This window comes from Kogia breviceps, chromosome 2, assembly GCF_026419965.1.
Source record: "Kogia breviceps isolate mKogBre1 chromosome 2, mKogBre1 haplotype 1, whole genome shotgun sequence".
NCBI classification, from domain to species: domain Eukaryota; kingdom Metazoa; phylum Chordata; class Mammalia; order Artiodactyla; family Physeteridae; genus Kogia; species Kogia breviceps.
The window spans coordinates 146,310,360-146,330,667 of record NC_081311.1 but is presented as its reverse complement, the minus strand read 5'-3'; the positions used below and the strand labels follow the sequence as shown (position 1 = coordinate 146,330,667).

The following is a 20,308-nucleotide window of genomic DNA, read 5'->3' as shown; positions in this document are numbered from 1 at the left end:
TTAGATTCAGATTCACACACTCATCTTCAGGCAATTCCAACCAGGAAAGGCTTTTATCTTTACCAAAAAAGAAAAGGTTATTAGTATCTACTCGAGTGGCTAAAATTCAAAACACTGACACCACCAAGTGCTGATAAGGATGTGGAGCAGCAGGAACTTTCATACATTGCTGGTAGGAATACAAAATGGAACAGCCACTTTGGAAGACAGGTTGGCCATTTCTCACAACAATAAACATACTCTTACCATATGTTCCAGCAATCATGCTCCTTGGTATTTACACAAAGGAGTTGAAAACTGATGTACACACACAAACAAAACCTGCGCACAGATTTAAGGCAGCTTTATGCATAATTGCCAAAACTTGAAAGTAAAAATAAACTGTGGTACATCCAAACAATAGAATGTTATACAGCACTAAAAAGAAATGAGCTATCAAGCCCTAAAAAGACATGGAAGAGGGACTTCCCTGGTGGCGCAGTGGTTAAGAATCTGCCTGCCAACGTAGGCAGCAAGGGTTCAATCCCTGGTCCAGGAAGATCCCACATGCTGCAGAGTAACTGAGCCCATGCGCCGCAACTACTGAGCCTGCATGCCACAACTACTGAAGCCCATGCACCCTAGAGCCCACGAGCCACAACTACCAAGCCCGCAAGCCACAACTACTGAGCTGTGTGCTGCAACTACTGAAGCCTGTGCACCTAGAGCCTGTGCTCTGCAACAAGAGAAGCTACCGCAATGAGAAGCCTGCGTACCGCAACAAAGAGTAGCCCCCGCTCACGGTAACTGGAGAGAAAGCCTGCACACAGCAATGAAGACCTAACGTAGCCAAAAAATAAACAAATAAATAAATAAATAAGGTGTTCCAAGCTGTGGAAACTTGAAGAGTGGATCTGATGGGTAAGTTTCTCATCTAGGACCCTCAGCAGATTTCTTGGGTTCTTTTTGACATGGAAATATTTTACATTTTTATGCTAAAATTATTCCTTCTGTGAGCATACAGCCATGTTCAGAAGTGGGATAGTGATTCCAATGAGCCTGTACCCAGCCCCAGGAACTGGGTCATTGCTTCCAACCCAGGAGCCAGACAAGGTCTACTCAAAGGAGCCAGTGCAGACAGGAGCTCTCAGCGCTCTGTGGCCAGAAAGAACTGTATTGAAGAGTGAGAATGCTTGACCAGGCATGGTAATATGGCTGTGATATATTAAATGAAAAAAAGTACTTTGCAAAAGAGCCTACATGGGATGGTACCAATTCTGTTTGATCTTAGATGAAAGACATACTAATTGTTAACAGCAGTTGTCTCAGGATAACAGGCTAATGTGTGACTTTTGTGTTCTGCTTTGTGTACCTCTATGTTCTAAATTTTTTACCATAGATACGTATTATTTTTTAATCAAGGGCAAGAGAGAGAAAATATGAGAGAGAACGATTGTCCAACAACAGAGTTCATTGAGGGTTTGGGTTTATCAAGATGAAAAATAACCAGTAGGAAACCCCTCATACATCTGACTCAGAGCAAGATTCTGAAGAAGGACTAAGGTACGTGTGTTAAAATGAAAACTGTACACATGAGAACATAAACCCATATGTGTTGTTTTTAAGTCAATTACTTGGGCTACAGCAGTAAGGATCTGCCCAGTTCTTATCCACACCCAGGAGAAGAGAATCAAACGAACATGAAGTATTTGAACGTGACAGGTTTCCCCATCAATACCCAACCTCTTCATGCATGGAAAGAAAAGTCTCACTCTAAAGCTATAAAAGGCAAGAATGGTAATGTCTGTAGCCCCAAAACAGATACAAATCAGACAACCATTGTTATGGGCCTGAGCGTTGAAATCTTAACAGATTGAGAGTAGGGAGGTGAGAGAGGAGATAGAAATTAAATAATCCTGAACCACAGCCAGGGATCAAAACCTAACACCTTCTACTTGATGAGATGGCTCTTCCAGGAGCCTGCTAACACCTCATAACTTAGCTGACACCCACAAGGCAAACACACAACAATCCACACACCCAAAAGTGATCACAGTCTCTGGAGCAGAACAGAGAATTCTTCCAGAAGGGCCCAGCAGTGAAGAAGTAAGAGAAAATGGTGGTATTTTTTAATGTCCCTCAATATTCCCGAATGTGGTTTGTCCTTTCAAATCCTCAGTTTCCTGGGAATGCACATTTTTGTATTTCAGTGAAAGGGCTCCTGTTTGAGGTAATGGGTTTCCAGATACTGTCTAGGGGGCTGGATGAGAAGTCGAGGATGGGCTGTGAGTTCCTATCAAGGGCTAGCTACTGGGCCCACTGAGGTGTTGCCACCCTGAGTCCTTCTAACATGGCGAGAAGCATCCTGAGTCTAGGTCACTGCTGAGGTCAGAGCTCTCAGTTGAAGGCCAGATCTGTGAGGTCAAGCAGGTGTCATTCCCATCCTGAGCCTACTTTTAAAAAAATAACTAGAGTTAAAAAATTCTCAGAAGTCATATGAATTGGCAAGATATTTCATCAGGGGTTGGACAAGTAGGATTAGGGTTAAGTATGTGTTTAATAATGGCCTTTTAGATTTTTATGATGTATGAATAACATTGATATTCACATATCCTTTATCCTTCACAACAAGGCTGTATGGGAATAGTGTCACTTCCATTTTATGTGAAGAAACTGAGCCTCAGGGAAACTGACTTCCACAAAATGGTGAGCTAGTAAGTGACAGAGCTGGGATAGGAACCCAGATCTTCTCGCTCAGCATTCTGTCCGCACTGCCTGCCTTAGGGTAGCTGTCAGAGTACTAAGATCCTATAGCTACTTCCAAGCAGGAACTCCCAGGCAGGGCTTGCAATGGGAGCCTGGACAGTCTGGGAGTCTTTTCAGGACAGGGATCATGTCCTGTTTTGCTTTGTCTCAGGGGCTGGTGTGTGGAAGACGCATCATGAATAGTGAATGAAGGAGGAAGAGGGGCAGGAAAACTTGAGGCACCCAGTGGGACTCAGTGCCAGATCACAGACTAATGGGTTTTGGCCAATCAGCAACATTCCCACCATGGGCTCTGTCAGGAGGTAAAGCAATAAAACTTCTTAGAGCACCTACAGGAGCAAATGCGGCACAGTGACTGCATCTGTGGGCATATGTTAATCTCCCTCCTCACCCTTCGGGGACTTTCAGAAACCACCTTGGGCCACTTCTAAGGTCAGGGCATGGGGTCCTGCTTGAGCAGGTGGAGAGGGAGGAGGAGGACTTGAGCCACTGAAGATTGAAGCAGGTGACATTTAAATTACTTTTGTGTTTAAAGATAGGATCATACCTGGTTTTGAACTTATCAATCTATAGTGGGCATCTTTCTAAATCAGCAAACATACACTTCTCTATCATCATGGTTAATAGCTGTATTGTTCTTCACAATATACAAGAATACAATAATCTATTTAACTGACACCCTATTGAGGGTCATTTATATTGCTTCCCCTTTTTTTTGGTTGTGATAACCATGCTGCTGTGAACATCCCTGCAAAGACAATTTCTGAACTTAATAAAGAGGATTGGCTGGTCAGAAGAAAAACAGTGCCTTTCAGCTTAGGGAGGAGAATTGGGGCAGGCTTCACGGCACACATGAAATGTGAGCTGGACCTGATGTTTAGGTATAGAGACTATGAGATGATAATGAGGAAAGTCAGCCCAAGCAGACGGCTTACCAAGAGCAAAGGTACAGAGGCAGGAAAGCATGAGGTGCCCTTAGGGAAAGAGAACACTGTGTAATGAGATTAGAGCACAGAGTGGATGAAGCAGAGGGGCTGGAAATCAGATTCCCAAGTGGGCTGGACAGAACTCAGGAGGGCTTTGAACATCAGTCAAAGGGATCTATTATTGTACAACAGATCAACAAGACGGTTTCATGTTCATCCTCTTAGCGATCATCCATCCAAGCATCAGTATTCAATAAGTAACTCAAAGTCAATTCTCCTGTTACTGGTTGCAATGGGAAAAGAATGCCCTTGATTCTAGACTGGAAGATTTAAAAGAAAATTCACAGACCCAAAAGTTCAGTGAGATATGCATGAAAGAACTTGGCATGGACTTGTCACACAGTTAAGTGTTTAATAAAAGCTAACTCAGGCTGAACAATCAACAAGAGGATATTTTTAAATTCTGAGATTATGAAGTTAGAAACTTAGCTTTTTTCATGTTGACTTTGTTCTGCCTGCTTTGTGGTTTTAGTTTCCAATAAAGTCGCATGGGGAGAAGGCAAGCTTGCTTCAAGGAGAGAGAAGGAAAAGCCCCACACATCCAGGCAGCTCCCAGAGTTCGTTTTTGGATTGTTTATCTCTTTAGTATTCCAACCCTCGCCATCTGATCATAAAAATCACTCCAGTCTAAACTGGCCTAGGATTTTTTTTCTGTGTTTGGAGTTTATATTAGAAATTAAGATTTACTGCCTTCGCAGGCCATTCTTAGCCTTTTTATGAAAAAAGTGGAGGCAATAGAGACCCACTTGTCCAATGTGCCATTTTAAACATGGTGGGCAAGCGGAGGGTGGCAGCTTTATTTATCACCACACGCTCACTGGAGTGCTGGTAAATGGAATTGCTTGCTCTACCAAGCACACAGGGAATAAGCACAGCAGTGAGGGGGGGTTTACAGCAGCTCTGTGATCTTGAATTATGAAAGGATTAGACAGGTTTGAGAGAAGGGAGCCTCTGCTGTTTTTCTTCCCTCTTCTGTAAAAATCTGAAGGTGAGGAAAAGCCTAGAAAAAAAGACAATTTAAAAAGTCCACCAGATGATGCTCATTGGAAAATGGGGTGGGAGATTTCTGATTTACTTCCTCTGGTTATTTGCCAAGTCAGAAATCACGATGCAAATAATGACTTCTCTCTCTAGAGTGAGGAATTCATTAGTGTTAAACCCAAAGTCCTGCTGGGGCCCTGAAGCACTTGCTTTCACTGCCAACCTTAAGGCCCACATAGCATTCCGTTTTCATGAATTTGAGTTGAAGCCCATGTCTGCTTAACAACGTTATTAGTAAGTGAACTATACTTTTTGGAGCTGCTTTTCTCTTTCCTGCTAAATTGCAAATCCAATTGATCTGCAAGCTGATAGTATTTGGATATCTTTGCTAAGGAAGCTATGGCTACCACTAGTACCATTTTTAGGCCAATCCCCTACCTGCCTAACCTTTACACCATGCCCATAGGTCCCTCTCTGCTCATCCCAGTATCCTCAGGTGCCACTGCAAGGCACACCCGACAGAAGCCTTCTTCCCAGGAACCTTATTCAGGGGCTTTAGTGCAATGAGCGAGCGACTCTCCTGCAGCTCCATCCTCAGCCTTCCTCTCCATCCTCATTGGGAGACACTAAGCTCCTTGAATTAAGTCATGTTCTCTCTTATTTCTGGGATAGAAATAAAGGCTGGTCCTTGGAAAGAAAAACCCATCTGTCTCAGTCAGTAAGACCCATAACAAAACACCATAGACTGGGTGGCTTAAACCGCAGAAATTCATTTCTCACCATCTGGAGGCTGGAAGTCCAAGATCAGGGTACCAGCGTGGTTGGATTCTGCTGAGGACTCTTTTCTTGGCTTGCAGATGGCTGCCTTCTTGTTGTGTCCTCACAAGGTGAAAAGAGAGAAATCTCTCTTCCTCTTCTTGTAAGGACACTAATCCCATCATGAGGGTCCCATCCTCACGACCTCATCCAACTCGACCTCCCAAAGGTCCCATCTCCAAATATCATCGCATTTAAGGTTAAGACTTCAACTTATAAATTTGGGGGGGATACAAACATTCGGTTCATAACCATCAAATAGGCTTTGCTTTAGGACTTGACTTAAATGCTACTTCTGCTGGGAGTGTTTCCTAAAATGTCCAAGGCTATGTCCTCTCACAATATCCCATGTTTATCATGGTACTTAACACACTGTTTGGCAATGTTGGTATATATGTCTTCTCCTACTGGGCTGAACATTTTGAGGGCAGAAACTGTGTTATTCACAGATGGGTCCCTACTACCTAACATAACACATATAATAAGTACTTAAATGCCTTACTGTATTAGTCAGGGTAATGCTAGTTGTTTCAACAAAAACAAAATTTAAGACATAGAAGTTTATTTCTCAGTGCACAGTCCAGTGCAGTTGTTCAGCAGGCAGCCTTAAACAGGGTGATTCAGGGATTCAGATTCCTTCCATCTTGTGGCTCTGCCATCCCCTAGGGCTTTAGAGTACTATTTCAGTCAGCAGATGGGAAAAAAAGGATTGAAATGATACACCTGCTGCCTAATCACTTCTGCCTGGAAGTGACATGCTTCTCTTCCAATCATATCCCATTGGTATGAACTGGCCTCAGCTAGGTGCAAGGATGAGAGGGCGGGGAGAGCAGGCTGAGAAATATGATCCCTAATGGGCAGCTGCTTCCAAACAACTGCCCCTTACTATGGGATGAATGAATGAATGAAATCAAAGATACAGTACAGTGGAAAGAATGCAGGAATGTTGGGACCAAGAGGGAAACCATGTTAAATCTCCAAACACTCTGATTTTATAAAAGCAAGAGGTCCAAAGTAGATAACTGACTGACCCGTGATCACACAACTATTTAGTAGAAGACCTGGGGTTTAAACTCAGGTGACCTTGGTTCTTGTCCTAGTTTGTTGAATGGAAAAGTCACCCCTCCCCATACTTCTTTGAACCTGTTTTGTCATCTGTAAAATGAAAGTTTTGTACCAAATGCTCCCTAAGATCCAGCCCAGAAAAGGGCCACAACTAAGATCTTAGAGGTTTTTCTGAAAATGGTACAGTTCAGATCCCTGGAATCACACTTCACAACCAACTTAGAAGTGAAAATTTGATCCATCAATCAGCTGTTTTATCTGCACATCCTCTGTTGATCAGAAATCATCCTTCAAAGAAATGAACCACATTGTAAAGGTGTTTAGAATCAGGCAGATGGGGCTTCCCTGGTGGCGCAGTGGTTGGGGGTCCGCCTGCCGATGCGGGGGGCGCGGGTTCGTGCCCCGGTCCGGGATGATCCCACATGCCGTGGAGCGGCTGGGCCCGTGAGCCATGGCCGCTGAGCCTGCGCGTCCGGAGCCTGTGCTCCGCAACGGGAGAGGCCACAGCAGTGAGAGGCCCGTGTACCACAAAAAAAAAGAATCAGGCAGATGGAACACTGTTTACATATCTTATTCATCCAGATATGGTCTGGGTTTGCACCTGAGGTCAGTGAGCATGGCCTGAACGCCTGTGTCATTCCTCAGGCAGGCCTTAGACCATCACAAAGTGAGACTGAGAATGAGACTGTTTCTCAGTTATTTGAGATAGGAATTTGACGTCTGATGGTATTTTTTAAAAAATTATTTTATTGGAGTATACTTGCTTTACAATGTTGTGTTAGTTTCTGCTGTACAGCAAGGTGAATTAGTTATACATATACATATATGCCCTGTCTTTTTAGATTTCCTTCCCATTTAGGTCACCAGAGAGCACTGAGTAGAGTTCCTTATGCTATACAGTAGGTTCTCATTAGTTATCTTTTTTATACATAGTATATATGTCAACCCCAATCTCCTAATTCATCCCACCCCCTTCCCCTTGGTATCCATAAGTTTGTTCTCTACATCTGTGTCTCTATTTCTGCTTTGCAAATAAGTTCATCTGTACCATTTTTCTAGATTCCACGTATAAGCGGTATTATACGATATTTGTTTTTCTCTTTCTTACTTCACTCTGTATGACAGTCTCTAGGTCTATCCACATCTCTGCAAATGGCATTATTTCATTCCTTTATGTGGCTGAGTAATATTCCATTGTATATATGTACCATATCTTCTTTATCCATTCCTCTGTTGATGGACATTTAAGCTGCTTCCATGACCTGGCTATTGTAAACAGTGCTGCAGTGAACACTGGGGTGCATGTATCTTTTTGAATTATGGTTTCCTCCAGGTATATGCCCAGGAGTGGGATTGCTGGGTCATATGGTAGTTCTATTTTTAGTTTTTTGAGGACGACTGATGGTATTCTGATTGTTAATACCAACCCTGTTCTTTCCTTTTAAACAGTTCTAACCATACATTTCATGCTATTCAGATGTGCTCTAAATCTCAAATTTTAGAACACCTGGGTAGAAAAGATAAAAGAGGACTGAATAGCATGCTGACTTCATTAGAAGCCTATTTTAGGAAATAAAAAAAAACTTCAATGATAGAAGTTTTCAAATGAACTTCAAATGGAGACAAACTTACTAGTCATCTTTCAGAAGTTACTGAGAAACTTCAAATGTTTTTTGGCCCCAAGACTTTCTTTTAACTGTAATAACTTTTTATATATATATATTTTTTTTTTTTTTTTTTTTTTTTTTTTTTTTGCGGTACGCGGGCCTCTCACTGCTGTGGCCTCTCCCGTTGCGGGGCACAGGCTCCGGACGCGCAGGCTCAGCGGCCATGGCTCAGGGGCCCAGCCGCTCCGCGGCATGTGGGATCTTCCCGGATCGGGGCACGAACCCGCGTCCCCTGCATTGGCAGGCGGACTCTCAACCACTGCGCCACCAGGGAAGCCCTGTAATAACTTTTTAGACTCTCATACAGAAAAATGACTGAGGCTTTAGTCCTCAAAGTACAAATCAGTAAGAATGTGTCCTCGAACTCTTATTATAAGTTTCTATTTTCAGTTCAACCATTGTATTTCCTCAAAAGAAGATGAAAGGGATCCCGAGTGTCCTGAAGGCTGTATGTTCCCATGCATATATCTCAATAAACATAATCATACTATCTCTTTATAACTCCCAAACTTCAAGTCCTTTCACTGTGAAATCCTGTTCTGACTTATGTGTCTTAGTTCCATGTCCTATTTCCCTTTCCCTGCTCTGTATCCCTTGGGAAGAATGTCGACTGCCTGAGGATGGCAAAAGAGTGGCACAGAAACATCGCCACTTTAAAAATTACTGGCAAAGCACTCCCTGGTTCCACCTGGCGAGAGGCCCCCGCCCCCGTCGCCTCCAGCCCACCACTGCCATTCCACACAATTTACCTTCCACCCCAAATAGGGAGCACCAGTCTATAAAGAACAAAGGAAAGAGCAAGCTGTCTAAAGAGTCTTAATTCTTCTTCATGGAAGAAAGCAACATGGTACTGGGGCTTTAGACCTCCAGCAGTTGGATTAGATGATTTTCCACATGGTTTATTGTGAAAGGTTTTATTGCACATTCACTTCACAGATCCCCCAACAATTTACTTGCCATAAAAATGGCTACCATATGTGGCAGGTTTTAAAAATGTCCATCCGCCAAATGGATTTGCTTCTCATGTGGCCACCCGGAGTGGGCAGCTTTTCCTCCACGCACCTCAAGAAGGTTCTAAGCGAGTGGGTAGAGTCACTCTGATGAGCTGTAATGAATGTGGCTCCCAGGAGAGAGGTGACAGACTCTGCTTCATGACCCTCAGAGACACATCTTGGTTGCCATTTTTCTTCTATACTGGTGGGTGTTTTCTTTGCTTGCTTTTCTTCTTTGGGAGGTGAGTTTTTAAAAACATTTCTCTGTAGGTCATAAAATACTTGTTTTCCTAGATTCCATGAAGGCAGAATGAACCAACATGGCCCACAGCCACTATCTCAGTGGGCTATACCAATCCTCACACTCTCCCAAGTGTTCTCATTTATAAGCTACCAACATTACTAACCTATCTGTTAAAAACACAGGGAGACGATAGTGAGAGGCCCGCGCACTGCGATGCAGAGTGGCCCCCACTTGCCACAACGAGAGAAAGCCCTCGCACAGAAATGAAGACCCAACACAGCCATTAATTAATTAATTAATTAAAAAAAAAAAAAAACCACAGGGAGAGAGATTTATTGTGATTTACTAGAAGTAATGCAGTTGTTTCCTTAGCAGGAAGTCATTGTCTATACATCCATTAGCTAGTAACAATACTATAAAAAAAAATCACATACATGGATGCACTTCTCTTTACATAACAGATGTTACTTCTCAAAGCGAGACAGCCTATCGAGAAATCCTTCAAGATCTAGTTAATTAATGCCTCCTCCACAGACCCAATAATAAGGTGTAATTTCTCCCTTGACCTCTCTTTTGTCACTTGTCATAATGTCCCCTAGCTATTCCTGGGGGACCCAAAACTCAGCATCATAGGGGTCTGAGAACCAGCCTGTTAACAGCAGTCCCCCATCTTTCTTCAGTAGTGCTTCTCCCTCCTGCTGTACAACCCAGCCTGAAGAGGATACTGCTCGTCAGAAGAACACCATTATCTGTCCCTGGGTGCCAGCAAGATTTCCCATACTGCAGGCACCAGAAGGAAGCTGAGGAAGGTACCTTGTCTTGGCAACTGGCTTGGGAATTTCCATCTAGGCCCAATAAAATTTCTCGTGGGAAGCTCCATCAGCTTCTGACCTTCATCCCTCTTTCCACAGTGGCTTTAAATTAATCCAAAGGACCAAGGAGGGTCCCTCCATTCGTCATCCTCTTGGCCCAACGGGCATTTTTGATCCCCATCTCTCTCCCCTTTAATAACAGCAAGGGGGAGGGAAACACTGTTTTAGAAGTTAGTAGCAGAACTCACCAGGTAGAGACTTGTCTTTTGTTTACCAAGATAAGCCACTTTGGATGAAGCAAAATGGTCCTTAGGACATAGGTGGGATGGAGACAAGAAGGTTTATAAAGTGACAAGAATTTTTGAGATTACAGGAGCAGTGCTGGAGGAAGAGGGGGCCTGGGAAAGAGGATAAACTAGGAGAGATGAGAAGGGATGGCCCAGCAAGAAAGGGGAGTCTATGACTCAAGGAAAAGAGAAAGTGAGTGAGAAACTCACAGTGAAGGATATGACAAATGGACTTTTTAGAATAAGAATTATTAATGTTTTCAATATAAAGTTGTTTATTCTGCCATGGACATCAGTCTTATATTAAAAGGAGCTCTATTAAATTCACTCAATGAAACACAAGCTATAGGTTTAAAAATAATGATCATTATTAATTAATAATGATCATTTAAATTAGTTCAACATATCAAAATATGTTACATATATAGGCACCCAAATAAACTGAAGTTCTTTTTCACACACAGCTACACATTGTACCTAGGGTACGAAACAGGGTTTCACAGCTTCTCTTTAACACAATTATTCTCACATAACACCCCCCTCCTAATTGTTACTCCTACTCAGTACCTGGTAGGAATGGTATAGGTGAGAGAGTAAGGAAAATGAGTGTATTCCGTATTTGTATAGCTGTAAGACCTAAAGAGGGGATATGCAGCAAAAAGTAATACGTAAGAGAAATCAAGAATTCAGGGAAAGTGAAAAATCTATAAAATATTGGGGTGGGGTATAGTTGCCAGATAAAATACAGAATGCCCAGTTAAATCTGAATTTCAGATAAACAAATGACTTTTTAAGTTATGTCCCAGATATATTTCTCCTTATAGATGTCCTGTAGTTTTATTTGAAAAAGCTGGCAGATTTAGAGTAAGGGAATGCTGAACAACGTAAAAAACATTTTAAATGTCACAGAAGAGTATGGCTTTGGTACAGTGAATGTCTGGGTTAAATAATATTGTACATTTTCAGAGGCACTGTATTTAGAGTCAGGCTCAAAGCCTTTCACAAACTTTTATCAGTTACATGGTTTTTCAGACTACGAAACACATGATGTGAATATTCTCTCTCAACATCAACACGAGCCATAAAAACTTCAAGGAGGTTCTAACACCACTGTCTTACTAATTGTCTAAAAAAACTAGCTATTCTATCTCTAAAGGGAATTGTTATTTAGACCCTTAAACTTATAGAGAAACTAATCACTAGAGAGGCAAGTGAATAGTTTGTCCCTCAGCTCCCCACTTATAGGGTCAACAGAATGAAATGTAGCCTGGGGACTCTTACCTAACAAAACTAGGCCAGCTGAATCACCATATAATCAAGTGAGGCCTTTACTACCTTGCTTTATCAGGCAATAACAATCATGCTCTTAATATGTCCAAATTTTGTTTTACAAAAGATCTAAGCCACCATAGGGGCAATGTGAAACAATAGGAAATACTTTTCAATTAAAAAACAAAGGTTATTACAAATGTGCTTAATAAAATACAAGGTAAATGTACTTAATAAAGTTACAGCTTAACGTGAAATGTGGGGAAACTGTTTCATTTTTATTAAAGCTGGATTTATTGCTTTGGTTTATTGGTTTATGTTCTCAGAACTTAATTTAGACTCTAAATGATTTGCCCAAAGGAAAGCAGCTGGGTCAGCTGTGGGTCGGACTATACAAGCCAAGGGGCTGTAACATAGGTATTAACTAATCTTGGCCTGTGCCAGCAACCCCCAAACAAACAAAAAACTTTCAAAAAATACCTTTCTAACTTACTCTTAATTTCAACAGGATGAACTTTCTACAAACATAACATGTGCTTTTTTTTTCACCTTTGCACTGAAATTCTACCTCTCTCTCTCTCTCAGATCTGCTAGCTTAAATCCTACCCATCCTTTAAGGCTTCTCTACAGTATCACCCCCACTTCTCTAGCCTGTCAGCTCTCAATGGGGCTACACTACTCTAATGGGGCATTTTGAATATTTGTGGGGATGTTCTTCTGGTGTCAGCCTGACCAAGCACTTAAACATATTAAACTGCATGCTATTTTACTATAAGTCATTTTTCTTTTATTTCTTTATATTATAGTAGGGATATTATGTTGATTTTTAAAAATTAAGTGTGTAAGGAAAGATAAGGGACCAAGAATAGCCATGGCACTTCACTTCTGAAAAAGGAAAGTATAGAGGGGGTATTTTCCCAACCATACTTGGATTTTATTTTTATTTTTATTTTTTTGCGGTACACGGGCCTCTCACTGTTGTGGCCTCTCCCTTTGCGGAGCACAGGCTCCGGACGTGCAGGCTCAGCGGCCATGGCTCACGGGCCCAGCCGCCCCGTGGCATGTGGGATCTTCCCGGCCCGGGGCACAAACCCGTGTCCCCTGCATCGGCAGGTGGACTCTCAACCACTGTGCCAACAGGGAAGCCCCCATATTTGGATTTTTAATGGAGCTACAGAAATTAAGAAAATGTTATGTTGGCCCAAAACTTGATAAACTGACAACGGAATAGAACAGAGAGCCCAGAAACAGGCCTATGCGTATATGTAACTTTGTATATTATAGAAGAGGCATGTCAAATTGAGGTCGACTGAAAGACTGTTCAATAAATGGACCTGAGAAAAAAGGGTTATCCATTTTGGAAAAAAGTCAAATTGAATCCCTTCCTCACGTCATATACAAAAAACAACTCTAGATGTATTAAAAATTTAAGTGCAGAAACAAAACTTAAAAAAATATGTGAATAGAATTTAGCCATGGAGTAAGGAAAAGTTTTTAAAACAAAAATAAAAAGCACTGACTGCAAAAGGAAAAATTAATAAATTTGACTACATTAAACTTAAGTAATTTATCTTAAAGAAAGTGAAACATTACAAACTGGAAGAAGATGTTTGCAATTCACATAACTGATAAAGGATTAGTATCATGAGTATATAAAGAGCTCCTAAATATCAATTTTAAAAAACACACACTAACAACCTAGTAGAAAAATGAGCAAAAGACAAGACCAGGCTTTTCACAAAAGAGAAACTACATATGGTCAATAAACATGAATTCTAACAATATGAAGTATTAGAAATAATGTGAATTTATGGAATCTTTTATACACTGCTGGTGGGAATTTAATTAGAGCAACTATTGTGGAAAACTACTAAAGTTTTATCTACTAAAGTTAAACATGCCAATACCCTAATGACACAATAATTCCACCTCTACGTTTATATACAGGAAAACTCCTGACATGTATACCAAGAGGCATGTACAGAAATGTCCACGGAGCACTTTTCAAACAGTAACTATTTAGAAACAACCCAAATGCCCATCAACAGAAGAGTGAGTAAATCATGGAATATTCACACAATGTTATACAGAAGAGCAGTTAAAACCACTGAACCACACTGCCACATGTAACGATATGGATTAATCTCAGAATTACAACATTAACTGAAAAGAGTATATGCTATGTGACCTTTTTTCATAAGGCTAAAACAATTAAAATAAAAATATGTTCAAAAAACGCATACAGATTCAATGAAATTATGTAAAAAGGGAAGTAAGACAATGACCAATATGGAATTCACGGTAATGGTTACTCAGGACAAGGGACACAGAATGATGGTTCAGGAGCCATCTGCATATCCACAGTCAGATATAGGTTATGGTAAAGGTCCTATCTTTTCTGCTGGAGGGCGGTTTCACTGGTAATTATTACATTATTTAAAATAACTAGCTAAACAAATAGAAGACTAGAAGGGGACCATACACATAGATCACTAATGGAGAGTGTGTCAACGATCAAGGATTATGATTAGTCAGCTCATGCACCTACAGTTTAAAATAAAGATGAAAGGAAAGAAGGAAGTAAAGAAAAATGAGGACAAAAGAGAAAACAAATTATGTGTGTAGGATGTTATATATTATATATAAACTTCATTTCAAAATAGTAAAGAGGGCTTTGGAAGATATTTGTTATAAAAGGGAGGAACAAGGTACCTGATAGGGTTGCAAAACACTGCTCTAGCCAAATGAGGGTTCATTTTTATTATAAATTCTGAACCTCCATGTCATGTCATATCACTCTTAAGGCACCGCATATATCGCCTGGGTTGTGATTTTTTTTTTAATGTATTTGTAGTATCTCCCCTGGACTGTATGTATGTTTCTTGAAGGTTCTGAATTCTCCACAATGTACAGTGCCTTGGGTAGAGTAAGCACTCATTAATTTGTCGAAATAACAAAATATACTATTTAACTTGGTACTTTAATTTCTTGAAGAATCAGGTTTAATGAAGACACTAATTTATGCCAGATAACTGCCCTCCACATTCTGGAGTTTATCAGGCACTCAGGAATACAACATCTGAAGTATCAGGAGAACATCTACTCCTGGATGGTAGATGTTTAACTCAGTAATTTTGGCCCATACTTGTTTAAGCCTAAAATACTCTAATTTAAAGAGTCCCAAGGAATCTCAATAGCTGTATTTCTGTAATAATAATAGGTAAAGTATATTAAGTATTTACTATGGGCCAGATGCTTTGTATTATCTTGAACAAAGAAATTATTCTGGTCTCTTTTACCCATAAGGGAACCATGATTCAGAGAGGTTAAGAACCTTTTCCATGTCTACATTGTTGGTGATGGCAGAACAGTGATTTGACTTCAGGTGGTTTTATACCAAATTAGCCTCTTTCAAATATGTTATGCCACCTGAGGACATTTTCATGTCTGGATCAATTTTTTGTTTATTTCTTTGTTTTTTGTTTCTATAGGTCCTTTACATATAGAAGGCAAGGTTGCAGGGTTCCATTTGCCAAGGCCAGAGAAGGACAAAACCTAAAAGTTAAAGGCTTAATGAGGTCCCCACAGTAAAACTCTGAAATAGGAAGGGAGATAAAATGCCTTGAAATCCTTGGAAGAGTTCTAGGAAGAGATGAGGGGAAGCCATTTAGTAGAAGTGTTGCAGATCCAGGAGAGAGATGGTGGTGGCAGAAACCAGAGCAATGGTAGTAGAAATTGGAGAGAAGTATAGAGAGTTGAGATATTTCAGAAGCAGAATTGTCAGAACTTGATTCTTTGGACCAGGGGAATGTGGGAGCAGGAGGCTTGAAGGACAGATTTGGTTTCTGAGTTGGTCTCTTAGTCCACCAGCACAGGCCCTGCGTGTGTGTTCCATAACTCTCCACAGAAAAAGCCTTAAAAACGAGTACACTACTTTTCAGACAATTGGATAGCTGGTTATCAACACCATCATGGATGGCTCTCTGATGGAAAAACATTTTGGAGGGTTTGCAAGCCAGAAAATGTGTTCAGAGGCTGATGACATTCTTCTTTTAGGAATATCATCTTCTGACCATAGATTCAAAGACCTTCCCTATCCAATTTATTATTTTCATAGCTGTACTGCAGAAATGAAAACAAGCATAGACAGAATATATCTGACTATGAAAGGTACCAGTCTTGGAAGAAAGAATTGATATTACGAATCATTTCTTGCCTCTTGGAAATGAGAGCAATGAAAAATGCTCAGATGATCTGATTTAGGTAACAGTGCATTCCACAGCACACTCCAACTGCAGGGAATGAATTTTTCAATGGCAGTACCCAAAATTGTGTGTTCTCTGCTAATTCCTTTTTATAAACCATGTTATTGTGTTCTGCCTAATAAATTAGTTTGGATAATAACACCATAAGCCTTGAAATAGAAACCCATTTGATCAAAAGCAAGATAAATCAAGAAGGAAATATATTACCATCTAAAATATTAATAGAGCTGGAACTATCAGAGAAAAAAGATTAAGCTCTCAATGAGGTTAAATTTCTCACCATCTGAGCATAAACCTTCCCAAGTGTTGATTCAGCATACAGTCTTTTCCAAAAGTCTTAAAAGATTGAACAGATGCTCCTAAAGGTCAGTGAACTACATTACAAATTTGGCACTAATTTATTCTTTTCTTCCCTGATTATAGGGTGGGGGGGGTGAGAGGTGAGAGGTGGTGGAAGAAGGGTCGTTTTTATCATCATCAATGGACACACGGGGACAAAAAAATAAAGCTGGACTCCAGAGGAAGCAAGGAAGCTGAGCCTCTCAATCTGCCATCCTGCATAGAATGGCCTGAAATGAATAGGAGACAGAAATAACAACTTGGAAAATGATTTTGCAGAAGGTCTTCCTTTATCATAGAAGATGTTTAACCACAGCTGTGGTTGAAACACTCACAGAAAAACAATGTTTGTCAAAAAGATGTGGCTATTTTTACAAGATAAATAAAACAATCATTTCTAATTAGTTTTAAAAGAGAATGCCAAATAGAATATACATGGGATTTGATCATCTCACACTTTGATAGGCAGAAACATAAGCATGTTAAGAACCAAACATCATGCTTTTAGCCCCTATACATTTTGCCCAAATGGAATTCCCCTACACGGTAAACATGTCTCCCGTTATGCAGCAAAATCCACCTGAGCCCAATACCATTTTTCTAAAGTCTTATTTCTTTCAATAGGCACTAACTCTTTTTATTGCAACCACCAAATGCTTTCTTATTGCTAGAAATGGTACAATACACTAACTTTTTGATATATACTCTAGCTTTTCAAGACTCTGTTGGAAACAAAATGATCCTTTATGACATTTTAAAATATTCCACCTCATTTATTACTTTCCTGAATTACCATCATTAATTGAAGGACCTTCTTTTACTGCTCCCCCACCCTCCCCCACCAAAGCTAATCTATTCCCCAACTGCCTGCCATAGACTAAATAAAAGTCGGTCTATCATAGCAGCAGGGATGGTCATGCCAATTTCACAGCGTGATTTGTGCACTCATTTCATTTTGAAAATGACCCTGCCCTCCATCTGTCTAAGCCGAATGTCCTGCTTTTTCCAAGCCAGGCCTCAGGAGCAGCAACACATGAAATAAGGAGGAAGACACAGAACGTCTCCCTCCTGCCTGCTTCAGCAGCCACACAAAATCAGAGAAATCTGGGGAAGAGCAGAGTCCTTCTATTTTGCTTACATCCCCAAGAAGCATTTGAAGGTGAATGCTTTCATTATGCAAATACAACTCTGAAAATCAGACTGATAGACTAAACATATAAAAGGCAATTTCCAGTTTTCATGTTCTGTCTTCTTATCTTGATTTAATAACAACTTATCCAAAGTAACATCTCAATATAAAAAAACCTAAAATACGTAAGGATTTTAAAAGATTGAGCCTTTTAGATAATTTTTTCCCCTAGAGCTAAGTGTCAATCAGGCAAGCATAAAGGAGAAGACACCCTATCCCTTGATCATTCAGCAACACTAGGTGCATCCCTCAAACCACGTACCTCTTTAGGTTGAAGACCAGAAAGAGCTGCAGCCAGAGAATAAGAAGCCTCAGAGTCAGATTACAGTGGTCTTCCTCACCTGTTTTCTCTGGGAGTCTTGGGTGGCCCACTCAACCCCTTTGGAATGGGTGCAGTTTGTCCCTTTCTTGGTATTCATGCAGTGGAAGTTTCCTTGTCCAGTCTCAGAATTCAGAAGAACACAGCTTTGGCAACCTTAGCAGCAAGGGAGAAGAATGTATGAGTACATGAAGTCAATTGCTTGACAGTGTAGCATTCAGATGCCCTACTGAAGTCTCTTTTTAGCTCTAACAGGTGACTAGGAATTTCACCACCTCCCACTTATCACTTCCTAACATCTGCTCACAGTTGCAACTCAGGGAAGGAAGTTCAAATTCTGCTACCCTAACCAAGTTGCTTGATTGTTTTAATGGGAAAATAACAACCAAGAAAGCAAGACACTAGTGTTCCCTCAAAACTGGGCCCTTATGTGATACATAGATTGAATTAATTCATCAGTCACTATCTCCTAATGAACTTAGCTTTTGGATATCATGGTTTAGCTGCTTCTTTTCTCCATCTGTGATATGTAGAATACAGGCTGATTATTAAGATTAGAGATAATACGTGTGAATAGTCTAATAGAGTGTCATGCAATAAATATGGTTGATGTTGGCTCCAAAATGTATATACAGAAAAGATTTATAAGTAGCATACTATTGAGGAGGCAGATAATGGATTTGCATTGAAGTCTTTAATTATATAACAAAGACATGCTTTTAGTTGAACTATGTTTATCCTGGGTGGTAGCAAGGCCAATGGAAATCACAGAAGACTATGAAAGACAACCCCCTCACCTAAGGCCACCAGAGGAGGAACTGCATATGACAAATATTCATAAATTACAGCTAATTTTATTATCTTGAAAACTGCACACATACTACTACCTCACTGGGATAAGCCAGTTTTGTCTTTTGCTATCTTGTCTGCTTCTCTAATTCTTGACTGAAAAATTGTATTCATTTCCCCGAAATTCTGTAGTCTACAGATCAGTCTAAACAATGGGTATTTTTTCTAATTAGTGATCCAATATAATTTTATAGGATAATTAAGTCCCTCGTTTTTCACTGCCCCATAATGGGCACTATTAAATTTAAAAGAATTTATACAAAAACAGCCTCCAAGGTAGTACCATGGAATCTAGAGCATCTATTCCAAATACATGACAAAGGAACAAAAGAAAATCCAGAATGGTTTCTTGTACAGTCCAGCAAATTTCCACAGAGATCTTCAAACTAAGAATCTGAGGGGGAAAAAAATTAAAGTGTAGGAAAATTTTCTTTTTATTTTAACTGAAGGAAAAGCTACTGTTTATCAGCATAACGATATCCAAAAACATTATTAAAGCCTGACAAGTACAGGCTGGATGTCTGTCTCACACGCACGCACACACACACACACACACACACACACACACACACATCAGAGACTAAGCAGGTTGGAGAGGTAAAAGAGTAACAGTACATAGAAAAAGGAACACTTTGGGTCGTGCTTCCTCCTCCCCTCCACCCTTCTTGGAAAACACGAGGTCATGGATTTCTCCAATGTTTCTACCTCGTGGTGAAATTTGGAGGATCAAGGCAGTATGTAGGGCCAAGTTTAAACGCTAATATGAACTCAGTAATATTTGTAGTTTTGGAAAAGGGCGGTGGAGTGAGGTGCAGAGGCTCTTGGAACTAAAGCCAAATCTCTCCAAATACCAGATAAAATCCAAAGCATTCTTTCCTCCTGTCAACCTCTGGAAACAACAGAATAAGAACTCCTGGTCGCTGTACTATTTTGTTCTTAGAACGTGTGCCCTCGGAGCGGCTCAAAGACAGAAGGTCTACTCTAATTCTGGGAGAATACGAAGCTGACATTCATTCCTCTTTACCCATTCCCGTTTCTTTCACTAAAATAACGTGGAACGACAATATTTGTAGGCATTGCACAGTGCATAAGGCTCAAAAACGTAAGGGACTTCGGACCATAAACCTTCCTCCCCAGCGCCAGGGACCGAGGTGGCACAACAAACCTCATTTACCATATGAAGGGAAGGCGACCGCGCGACCTCACCCGAGGGTCCGTGCGGAAGAGACGACGCCTCCCAGCATGCAGCACGGCCACGTCCCGACGCCGGCGCCATCGGACAGGTGTAGGCCGGGAAGTAGTTTTTCCGTCTCGGAACGGCCTGGAGACGTTTCCTCTCCCCTCTAACGCCGCTCACACTCTGCAGTCTTCAGAGGCCAGGCCAGTAATAAGCACTCTCGTGTTCGTGACTGTTTTTAATCCCAGGTTGGTCGTTCCGCTGCAAAGTAACTTTGGGAGCACGCAAAAAAAAAAAAAAGCCCAC

General features: G+C 40.8%; 1 long non-coding RNA gene across 1 annotated transcript in view; it reads right to left on the bottom strand.

Annotated features, from left to right (window-relative positions):
- LOC136793606 (uncharacterized) overlaps positions 1 to 18,165 on the bottom strand; it is a 106,177-nt gene extending 88,012 nt beyond the window's left edge. Inside the window, exon 1 of the long non-coding RNA XR_010839148.1 lies at positions 17,999 to 18,165. This is a non-coding gene — a long non-coding RNA (uncharacterized lncRNA). The remainder of the gene's footprint in view (positions 1 to 17,998) is intronic.
- Positions 18,166 to 20,308: the final 2,143 nt, after the last annotated feature.